Below are 12364 nucleotides of genomic sequence, written 5' to 3'. Positions count from 1 at the left end.
TCTTCAAGCTGATGAGGGAGAGGGACTTAATCGGGGGAGGGGGAGGGAAATGGGAGGCGGTGGCGGGGAGGAGGCAGAAATCCTCAATAAATAAATTAATTAAAAAAAAAAAGAAAATCCTGGGTGTAGACACACGTACTGATATGCTCGAACACTTGCCTTCTCAGAAAACCTTCTTTTCACTACTTTTCAACAATTATTTTTGTGTTGATGATAGAATGATAGAATTACATAAAAATGTATACTTTATTACCTGCTTCTATTGCTGAATGACCATAAATGTATAAAAATAATTAAATCTTTGCTTGTAAGTCTTATGTTTTGCAATATACCATTTTTAAGAAATATATAAAATGAAGACTTGCAAGCAATTTAGGAACAAAAATAATAATAATAATAATAATAATAATGGTGGTTTTTCACTGAGGGAGTGGGTGGCTCAGACTTTTAAAGATTTCAGCCTGTCATAATGAGCCCACTGTTTCTCACCTGTAGAGAAATGGTACCCCATGTCAGAAGCACTTGATGAGGCAACTGTTCCATCGAGGCCAAGAACAAAACCAAGATAGGAAGAAGCCGGGGGCTCACAGTTCTCTTCTGTTACCTGGGAAGCTCCCACAAGGCCCCACTTCCTAAAATTCCCATTACCCCGAGGATCAAGATTTTAGCCCACACAGAGATCTTCAGGAGGCACCCAAGAACCCAACTTCAGCAGTCTTCATTGGCTTCACATAGGACTGTGTGCATCTCAGGATAGAACAATACTGGTGCCCATCCAAGATGCTCACGTGCCCCAAACCTAGTATCACAAGGGCAATTCACTCCCGTTGTTAACTGATGTTAACGTAACTGCATGGCTTTTCCTGGGAAGATATGAGTAAACAAACCAAAGAAACAATTCTGCCTTAGTGGCAGGCAAGTGGGCTCACTAGGGTTACAGGAGCACGGGCGGCTCATAGGTAGTGACATCACTTGTAAGTCCATCTTAGTTTGCGAGATGATTCACTCTAAAAAGTGCACCCTTGGAGTCCCTGGCTAACTAGCAGTCAGCTCTACCGAGCTGCATTGGGAAGGAGGGTTTATCATTTTCTGAACTTATGTCCTGTAAGTTTGTAAGTTTCAAACTGCCTTCCTCCCTCTCTCCAAGAGAGAATTAGTTCTTTTTTCTTTTCTTTTTCTTTTGGTTTTTCAAGACAGTGTTTCTCTGTAGTTTTGGAGCCTGTCCTGGAACTAGCTCTTGTAGACGAGGTTGGCCTTGAACTCACAGAGATCCACCTGCCTCCACCTCCCTAGTGCTGGGATTAAAGGTCCCTGCTGAGAATTATTTCAATGTAGGAGACCACGTCCTAGTTCCAGTTTCATTGCTGTGATAACGAAAACACGACTTAGGGAGAAACCATCACGCAGGGGAGTCGAGGGCTTGAAGCCGCTGACCCCACTACATTCCATCTACAGTCAAGATCTGAGAAACAAATGCACGCACGCACGCACACACGCATGTAGCTTAGCAGAATACTCTTACTTAGTCAAGGGCCAAAACCCAGGGAATATCGCTGCCCATTTTCAGAGCAGGCTCCCCCCATTGATGAAGACAGTCGTGGCAAACCTCCACAGGCATGCCCACAGGTCCACCTTGCTCAGGCATCCCTCACTGAAATACTCTCCCCAGAGATTCTAGATTGTGTCAAACTGACAATTAAAACTAGCCATCACGGCTGGGCAGGGGTGGCACGTGCCTCTAATCCCAGCACTTGGGGGTGGAGGGCAGAGGTAGGCGGATCTTTGTGAGTTCGAGGCCAGCCTGGTTTACAAGAGCTAGTTCCAAGACAGCGGTTACACAGAGAAACCCTGTCTTGGGGAAAAAGAAAGAAAGAAAATTCAAAAACACTAACCATCACACACCTGCACACTAGTCCAAGGAACTAGGCAGTGCAAATGGCATTCTGTAAACAAAGGAGCCTGCCACTTGAAGAAGGAATCATGAGAAGGACTAGAATTATCCTGTGTGGCCCCAGAGAGGAGAAACCTATCTTGAAAGATCATATCACAATGCAAAGATGAAAACAAAAAAAAAATGCTAATAATCAAGGTGATCCAAAACTTAGGCCACCTGTACTGGAAGCCAACCTCTTCCAGAAACTGTTCCGCTCAAGGCCAGGCTGGGCAACAGCGTTGAGGATCTGACTCTGTGCAGAGTCAACACTTGACTCCCCAATAAGGCCAGACACATAGCTTAGCCAAAACTTTCAGGAGAACCCACATTCCAGGGACAACCTGCTTGAGCCTTTCAAGTTTGCTAGAATGGTGTTACCCCGAGAGTTGAGAACCAGCTCATGAATTTGCGACGCTCATTTCAATACTTATGATGGAGGAGAGAAATCACAGCCTATGAGACAGGTCAGACCGATTCAACCCCACATACAGGCAACGGTTAGCATGCTGGAAAAGACAATGTGTCTACTCTTGGAAAAGTACTTAAGCTTTCAAAACCCTTCCCCATGGAGTTAGAGATGGCGTCCAGTGATGGAGGACTTGGCTGGTACTTATGATGCCCTCGATTGAATCCCCAGCACTGTAAGCAAAACCCACTTTCCCGATTTCTGCTGTGTAGTGAGAGATTGTTGGGGGCTTCAGATCTCTGGCTCCTTGACTTTCTTTGCCTGCCTCAGACCCTTTGCCTGCTGGAATAAACTGAGCAAAACACCTGTGCCTGCAGCTGCTCTGAGCACGAGACCCTGATGGCAGGGGAGTGGGTTCTGGTGAGGCCTGCAGCTGAAAGATCCCGAGAGCTGAGGCGTGGCTATCATTTAAGGATCCCTATATAAGCTTCCCTGGAGCATAATAAACTTGGCACTCTTGTATCGAGGATGACCCATGTCCTCGTGTTTCTGTCTGTGTGTGTGTGTGTGTGTGTGTGTTTTTAAGTCTCCAGTTTAGTTCCCAGCTTACATACAGTCCTGTAGTGCAGACGCTACACACACTTATGGCTCTCTCCTCACACCTAGTCTGAGAGGGTCAAAAATATCTACTCAAGCATGAAGAGCTGAGTTTGGATCCCCCCAATACACACGTGAAAGCTGGGCATGGTAATTGGCACTTAGAACCCCAGCACCGATGGGCGCTGGATAAGTGGATCCTGAAGGCTAACCAGCCAACCTATCCAGCTGCAATGATGGGCTTCAGGTTCAGTGAAAGAGATTCAGTCTCAAAAGAGATGGTGGAAAATGAAAAAGATACCCCAGGTTAACTCATGTGCACGAATGTATCTCCCTCATACACACACATGCATGCAAACACCACACACATGCAAGCATGCATAAATGTACCCCCCTCATATATACAAAAACATGCATGCATGCACTCTCATACACACACATGCACACACATGCAAGCAACACACACGTGCATGCATGAATGCACCCCTTTCATACACACAAAAGCATGCATAGATGCACCCTCATACACACACAGTCAAGCATTCAAGAATATACCCCCTCACACGTGTGTGCATGCATGCACGCATGCGCGCACATACTCACACACACATATCACAGGCATGCCCATGATTAATGAATCATGATTCTGGCTCTCCCAGCCCTTCCTCATAGCTCCCATATAACGAAAGACAGCACCCTCCTCCTGTGCCACTGAAGTCCACCAATTCCTAAAAACACCTCTGAGGGAAAATCAGTTTGCTCACTTGTATTTCTCACTTAAGCTATGGCTGAGTACCTATGTAGACTGTTCCAAGTGGTGACCTCACTGAGGAAATACACTGAACATACACCGAAGATAACAGGTGAAAATTGGATCTCATTTTAAGCAACAAGCTAAACAGGGAGTTATGTACAATTGCAAATTGTCCCTGGTCCACCAAAACCCTTTCCCCCACTCAATGCCGGCTCCTGAAGACTCTCCTTTTCCTTGTTACCGCTGTGCCCATGTGAGTAGGGCGGTGGTGCTGCAGCAAGGAGTGGGAGCAAAGGGGGGGAGTGAACCCTTTTCCTGCAGTAGAGACAAACCCATTCCCTCCAGGGCCCCAGTGTGGACACCCATGAGAGTTTTCTTTCTTTTTTTTTTTTAAGATATTTTTACAGTTTATTTAACTTTATTTTATGTGCATTGCTGTGAAAGTGTCAGATCCCCTGCAACTGGATCTTCAGACAGTTGTGAGCTGCCATGTGGGCGCTGGGAATTGAACCTGGGTCCTCTGGAAGAGCAGTCAGTGCTCTTAACCACTGAGCCATCTCTCCAGCCCCCATGAGAGTTTTCTTTAGGGCTGAAAGGAAGCAATGGTGGCAGGTAGGCATTTTTAAAATCCATGCCATCAAAATCAAAACAAAACATTTCTCAACAAGAACTCCAATGGGCAGAGTTCTAACCATAGCTGTCTGAAACAGCCTTGTACAGTGGTAGGGCGCTTGGCTCATCTGTGCAGATCCCTGTGTTCGATCCCTGAAATTATAACATATAAAACTGGAGTGTGTTTGAGAATGTGTGCAACACAGCCTTTGAGTCTTACACAATGAGGATACAGAGCCAGGAACCTTTGTACCACGTCAGTAGGAAATGGCCATCTTTTCCCCAAACTTGAATCCTGATTACTTAAGAGCGACACCAACTGTCCCCTACCTCACTTTGGTCAGTGGCTTCCCATTTATTTGCCTACAGACTCATTTGAGAATGTCCTCTACGCATATTGGGGAACATGCAGATGAGAAGCCGTGCTTATGAAGAGAGCACAGGTTACGTACATGTCATCGCGGCTCACCTCCCTCCGCCGCTGGCAGTCAGCAAAGCACTCCCTGATAAAAGTTTCTGTTCCAAAGCTTTTGCCTGCAAAATACATTAGGCCAATGAGGAAATGAGGCCACGGAGGGGAAAGCGCTTCTATAAATAAGGTGGGAACACGTGCGGTGCCTCCAAGTGTTGCCATAGCGGCTTTTATTTCCCGTGTTCCCACATTGTGGTCTTTGATTGAGTATCAGATATCTCTGTGGCCATTGCGTGGCCTGGATTCCAGCCAGGCTTCCTGTGAAGTGTACAATCAATGCTCACTTCTTCGCTCCATCTCACTCAAAGACATCTTAAAGTTGGGGGGGTTGGAGGGGGCCACCCAGTTCTTTATCAGAAGCTCAACACAGGGTCGGTGCCTGCCCCATTCATACCTATCGCCACTCAGAAACAAAGCGGTGTGGGTGATTAACAAGGGCTGGGCCCTCATTTCATCCCATCACCTCTGTAATTCTCACAGCACCCCTCCAAGGTGAGCACAATTCTAGCCACAGCACACCTGACAACACATTTCCCTGGTGTGTATTAGGAACTGCCTTCCACAGTAAAGGTCACACAGTTGGCCACACACTGGGTGGGGTGCGCAGGGTGGAAGACAAACAGACCTCATCAGAACACACAGCCCAGGCTTCTAGCCGGGAGTCACACCCTTCATTCTGGGTTAACGTAGAATATAGGAAACAATACATGACAGAAGCAATAACTTCTCCCTCTCCGTTCTCATCACCTGACACCTGGGGACCAATCTCCACTTAATCAACCTCAGCTGGGACATTCCAGAAGCAAAGGGCAGAAAACATTAATTACTTTAGGTACGCTTCACTGTGTGTGAAACACGCACACCATGTAGGTCTCACTACACGCATCTCTGTGTGTTTCCCAACAGGCACCCCTGTGTGTTTTACTACACACACACACTCACACACACCCTTGTGTGTTTCCTTGCATGCACCCCTGTGTGTTTTACTATACACACACACACCCTTGTGTGTTTCCCTACAGGCACCCCTGTGTGTTTTACCACATACACACCCCCTTGTGTGCTTCCCTACAGGCACCCCTGTATGTTTTGCTACACATACACACCCCCTTGTGTGCTTCACCACAGGCACCCCTGTGTGTTTTGCTACACATACACACCCCCTTGTGTGCTTCCCTACACGCACCAGTGTTTGCTGATTTCCCTTTGATGTTTTGCATTGGCTTTTGTTTGCTTGTGTTCTGGGGTGGGTGGGTTGTTTCTAAGACAAGGTATCACTATATATCCTTGACTATCCTGGAACTTGCTATGTAGACCAGGCTAGCCTCTAACTCAAAGTGACATGCCTGCCTTGGGCCACCCCAAGTACTGAGATCAACAGTAACCACCACCACACTCTAATGTAAAGGGAACTCAAAGGAGCTGATTGGTGCAAACGCTGGAATGCAGGTTTGTGTCAAAACTGTTACCAGTCAAAAAAGATTTCATAGAAAGGGCAGTATTTAAATATGGATAACATTTCCACAGGCAGAAAAGTCTGGATAACAGCTGCTGAGAGATGAGACAATATACAATGGTGGTCCCATAAGACTGCATCACGTAGAGGCATAGGCTGTAACCATCTTGATGTATATAAGAACATTTTGCAACATTCCCACAGTACACTTCCTAGGTGTGTATTAAAGCATGCCTATGTACACACACGTGTGTATACCCACTGAAGCCTCCCAGACAGACCGACCATGCTTGCTCTTGCCAGGTGCAACAGGAACTCGGGTGAGTGGTCTTGTAAGTGTCCCAAGAAGGGGTTTTCCATCTCCACTTTGATTCACGGTCCCCAAAGATGGCAATTTCCTGTTTTCCCAGCGCTGCAGAAAACCTCCCCAAATATAGTCTGCTATGTGGCAAAGCCTCATCACAGACACAAAGACACCCGAGGGAACCTGGCACGAGAGCTGCTGCGTACTCAAGGAAAGGCGGGACTGTACATATTTAACACACGCTCACGCCTGAACACAAATGCGTGGGAACGAGAAGCCCCAAAGCCTGCTTATTTTGTAATCAGAAAACACTTTCTGCAAGTCATCTGTTTGCTCCTGGACTCCCAGAACAAAAGAAAGGCCTGTATCTCTCCACTAGGTATTTCTCAATAGCTGCAAATGGAAAATCGCTCTAGTCACCCCATCAGTGCTGGGGGCGGGGGTGGTCTGTGACGTCACTGGCATGGGTGGGGAAAGAGGGTGGCAGGGAGTTTGCCAACACGGGCACATCCATCAGCTGTGTATCTTCTAACACGCCCAGAGACACGAGGAGCTCACAAGGATGGGCGGTGATGGGAAGTGCTCAAGTCAGGTGTCTGTGTCGGCAAACCAGCTGCCATCTTGGTTGTTTCCGGGTTGCTGATTCTCCTTGATGTCTGTGCTTGGGCAGCTTCAGACTGTATCTCCTCTTGGGCACAAGAAAGTGGTGTTTTGTCTTTCTGTGGTGAGTAGTAGAGGCAGCGGTGGTTCTAGTCCTGGCCCTGCTGACCATGGGCGGCAATCTTTCCTTCCCTTCCCACGGCCCACTAACTTGCGAGCAAGCGAATGACCTGCTGTGCTTTCAAGAAGAACAAGGAAGCTAGCACAGTGAAAACAATGCTTTCCATCCACGAGGACCTGAACTGGGACTCCCAGCAACTGCTTAAAAGCCAGGCGTGTCAGCATGGGCCTCCGGCACTGGAGGCCAGAGGTTAAACAGGTCCCTGAAGCTCGCTGGCTCAGCAACCTTGCCAAAGGGGTGAGTTCCAGGTTTAGTGATGGATCATGCTTTTAAAAAGAAGTAATGTGTGTCTGGGGAGATTTTTTTTTAACTCTTACTCTTTGCTCTTTGGGGGCCTATACCTAGCTCCCAAATAAATACGTGGAGACTTACTCTTTCTTATGAATGACCAGTCTTAGCTTGGCTTGTTTATAGCCAGCTTTTCTTAAATTAGCCTATCTCCTTCTTGCCTCTGAGCTTTTATCTTTCTCTATTCTGTATGCCTTCCTTCCCTTCTTTCTTCATTGCTGGTAGTGTAGCTGGGTGGCTAGACCCTAATGTAATCCTCTCCTCCTTCTTTCACTTCTCTCTCTTCTTTTTTCCTTCTATTTATTCTCTCTGCCTGCCAGCCCTGCCTATCTTTTCTCCTGCTTAGCTACTGGCCATTCAGCTCTGTATTAGACCAATAGGTGTTTTAGGCAGGCAAAGTAACACAGTTTCACAGAGTTAAACAAATGCAACATAAAAGAATGCAACACATCTTTGCCTCATTAAACAGATATTCCACAGCATGAAGGAATGTAACACATCTTTAACTCATCTCCCACAATAGGAGATGGGTCAGTCGATAGAGCACTTGCTGTGTGGATTGGCATTTAGAGTCCCAGAACCACGTTAAAATCTATTAATCTAATATGAGGGAGGAAGACATAGGGGATCCCTGGGGAAAGTTGGCTAACTAGACTAGTAAAAATTAGTGAGCTCCAGGCTTAGCTAAAGACCCAGCCTCAATAAAGTGGAGAATGATCAATAAATATATACCATGTCAACTTTGAACCTGCAGCACCCACACTTGCAAACCTGCATGCAGGCTGAACACACACACACACAATTTAAGAAGCTGACTCAGCAATTAAGAGTGCTTACTGCTCTTTCCAAGGACCTTGGTTCAGTTCTTGGCACTTTTGTCAGATAGTTAGCAACCACCTGTAACTATATATATGCATACACACACATATAATATATATGCATATATATATATATATATATATACTGTGCTGGATAGTATTGTGTCAACTTGACATAAGCTAAAGTCATATGAGAGAGGAGGGAACCTCAATTTAAAAAATGTTGTAAGATTGAGGTGTACACAAGCCTGTACGGCATCTTCTTAATTAGTGATTGATGTGGGAGGGGCCAGCCCATCGTGGGTGGTATCATCCCTGCCTGAACTGGCCTTCCACAGATGGGTGGACACCCCAACTGTCATCATAGAGCCTTCATCCAGTAAATGATGGAGCCAGATGCAGAGATCCACAATCAAGCATCAGGCTGAGCTCCGGGAATCCAGTGCAAGAGAGGGAGGAGGGAATAGATGAGGAAGGCAGGTCAAGATCATGATGGGGAAATCTACAGTGACAGCTGAACCAAGCTCGTGGAAACTCATGACCAACAGCTGTGGAGCCTCCATGGGACTGAACCAGGCCCTCCACATGTGGGAGACAGTGGTGAAGCTTGGACTATCTGAGGGGCCCAGTAGGACCGGGATCTATCCCTGGTGCATGAGCTAGCTTGTTGGAGCCCATTCCCTATGATGGGGTGCCATGCTCAGCCCTAATTCAGCGGGAGGGCTTGGTTCTGACCCAACTTAGTATACCAGACTTTGCTGATTCCCCATGGGAGTCCTTACCCATTGGGAGGAGTGGGTGGGGGATGGGCTGGAGGGAAGGAGATGGGGGCAGGAGGAGGGGTGGGAGGAAGAACTGTAGTTGGAATGTAAAATAAAGAAAAAAAGATTAAAAAAAAAAAAAAGGAAAGAAAGCAGGCTGAGCAGGCCATAGAGAGCAAACCAGCACTCCTCCAAGGCCTGTGTATTGGCTCCTGCCTCCAGGTTCCTGCCCTGCTTGGGTTTTCATCCTGACTTCCTTCATATGGAAGCCTCAGCATGGTCAACCTACTGGGGGTCACTCCTTAAGGAAAACTGACTGCCCCTCCCCCAGGAGCCGTCAGTCAGCAATAGCTCCTCAGCTAGGGGTAAGGGCTCACAAGCTTAGTCCCTGGTACTTAAAGGTTGGCTGACTTCATGAGGGCAATGGTCCCCTCCCCCATCCTCCCCAACTCTGGTTTTCACAGTCTTTCTTGGGCAAAGGGGACATAGCACTATTATGTATCGCTTTATGTATCATCCCAGAAAACCATGCTTCTTGGTAGCATTGCAAATGGATTTTACTTGAGAGCAACTAAAAGAAAAATACACCAGGGCAGAGGCTCATGGAGCGGGGCTGGTGGCTATGCGCCAGCCTACCTCGCCCCTTGGTGCCATGACCACTACCACTACCTTCAGGGGTGTGGACCCCAACAGCAGGAACAGCTCCCGGGTTTTGCGGCCTCCAGGTGGTGGATCCAGTTTTTCACTAGGCTTTGATGAGCCATCAGAACAACCTGTGAGGAAGAACAAGATGGCTTCTAGCATCTTTGGGACACCCGAAGAAAACCCTCCATCTTGGGTAAAGTCAGCAGGTGCCAAGTCTACTACTGGTGGCAGGGAAGATTCTAAGTCACCTGGAGCGCAGAGAAGTAACCCCTCTGAAGCGAGTTCTGGAGACTTCTTAGACCTCAAGGGAGAAGGTGATATGCATGAAAACGTGGACACAGACTTCCAAGCCAACCTGGGGCAGATTGAAGAGAAGCCCGTGCCTGCTGCTCCTGTGCTCAGCCCAGTGGCTCCAGCCCCAGCGCCATCCAGGAGAAACCCCCCTGGTGGCAAGTCCAGCCTGGTCTTGGGTTAGCTTCTTCTGTTGGAGCTCTGTCCTTCTGTCTGTTTTTCCATGCTTGTGAACTGCACAATTGTACATCTTTTGGATCTGTTTCATTAAAAGAGAAGCACTTTAAAAAAAAAAAGAAAAGAAAAGAAAATTACACCAGTCTTTGCGGCCAAAGTGCTGCCTTCACGGTCACAGGTCTTCATGTTCATTTTCCAGAGCTCTGCCTGAATCCTTGGGCCATGGCAGACATATTGCCTCAAGAATTTCACCCATGATTAACAACATTTAATAAAGAATTGTGCCCAGTGAACGCCTTTAATCCCAGCATTCGGGAGGTAGAGGCAGGCGGATCTTGGTGAGTTCAACGCCAGCCTGGTCTACAGATTAAATCTGAGGACAGCCAAGGCTGCACAGGGAAATTCTGTCTTGAATACTCCTCCCCCACCCCCCGTGCCAAAGAAATTGCTTATGGATTCACCTTAGTGTGTGCTCTAACTGGCTTTCTGTGGGTGTGATAAGCACCATGACACAAAGCAACTGGGCGAGGAAAGGGTTTATTTCCTCTTACCTTCCACAGCCCATCGTCCGGCAAAGCCACGGCAGAAATGGTGGAGAGACGCTGCTTACAGGCTTGTTCTGTTCAGGGCTTACTCGGCTACCTTTCTCAAATGCTCGGGCCCACCTGTTCAGGGATAGATCCACCCACAGCGTTCAGGTTGGATCGGTTAGTAATCAAGAAAACACGCCACAGGCTAATCTGATAGATGCAGTCTCTCCATCGAGATGCCCCCTTCCTAGGTGTGTCTGGGTTTCTGTAGTTGACAGGAAGTGTATCTATATTTCATATTCTACAGATAGGCCTCTGTACGCAACATATGTGCTCGTTTCTTGTCCTCAGAGGCTCCTGATCTAGGAAGAGCTGGTTTGATTGAGAGTAGGCATTTACAACTATAGCACATATTCCAAATTCCTGGTTTGTAAAGTTTTGGTGATGTTCATGACACACTTCACACTAACCTTGGAGCTTCATCCATGCCCACCGTCAAAAGACCAATGCTGATGTGAAGACCGTCTTCTAGCTAGCTTTCACAGAAACAGTTTGGCTGATGTTTGGCTTTTGCTACAAGTTTGGGATTTGGGCTAGTGACTTAAATAGCCTTCAACTTAAAATGTATTTTATCCATTCAAAGTGGCACAATCTCTCTAAAAGCGAAAATGGGTGGGCAAAGAGCACTAATATAGTAGAAGGAGGGCCACACCACTCATTAAAGCCTCCATGTGCTGGTTGACAGTTCTTTGGAGTCACACAGGCATGGGCAAGGAAAGAAGGGTCAGTTAATCTCACAGGGCTGCGGCATTAGCAAGTCCGGCATTGAATTCTACAAGGAGAAACGGAATGCCATTATATTTCAAGGATGTGCTGACCTTACAATGAAAATCAGGAGATGTGCTACATTGGGGAAGGGGTTACTCTTTTGTCTCCACAGGAGAAGAAAAGCTATGGATACCATCAAATTGATAAAGATTTGTTTTGAAAAAGAGAAACCTCTTGAGAAAGAGAAATGATGGCTCATCCACAGAGGTGACAATCATACAGGTGGTAAAAAAAAAAAAACTCACAAGGATTGGGTCAGGGTTCTGTTCTTGTCTTTGTAGGAAAATATTCATCTTCAAAGAGTGGAAAGACCGTGGACATCTAAATGCCTAAAGATAAAAAGATAGCTATCCAGAAAGAATCAACAAGCAAAGAGAAATCTGTCTTATGATGTTGTATTATCTGCACGGTAAAATTTGATTATTTGGACACATATACATCTCTACTTAAAAATAAGAGCTGACTTTGGAGTTGGACAATGGCTGTCCTTCTCTAAATCCCAAGCATGTTGTTAAAAGAAAAATTTTCTATTATCCAATGTCTTTCTGCTGCTGTTGTTCCTTTCTCATTATCAGTATAAGAAAATTCAAGGTTAATAAAGCATTATGCAATCTATTTCTGGGGGGTATTTTCCATCCCTTTCTGTTTGTCTAGCATATTCTTTATAGTTTGATTTCATCTTTCTATAAATGCCTGACCTGTATAATTGTT

The 12364-nt window shown here is 46.5% G+C and overlaps 1 pseudogene; it reads left to right on the top strand.

The window, feature by feature from the left end:
• The first annotated feature begins 9815 nt into the window (after positions 1-9815).
• Positions 9816-10413, top strand: LOC101995921 (annotated as a pseudogene).
• The last annotated feature ends 1951 nt before the right edge of the window (positions 10414-12364 follow it).

This window comes from Microtus ochrogaster, chromosome 6 (genome assembly GCF_000317375.1).
Source record: "Microtus ochrogaster isolate Prairie Vole_2 chromosome 6, MicOch1.0, whole genome shotgun sequence".
In the NCBI taxonomy this organism is placed as follows: domain Eukaryota; kingdom Metazoa; phylum Chordata; class Mammalia; order Rodentia; family Cricetidae; genus Microtus; species Microtus ochrogaster.
This window is presented reverse-complemented; position numbering and strand designations above follow the sequence as displayed.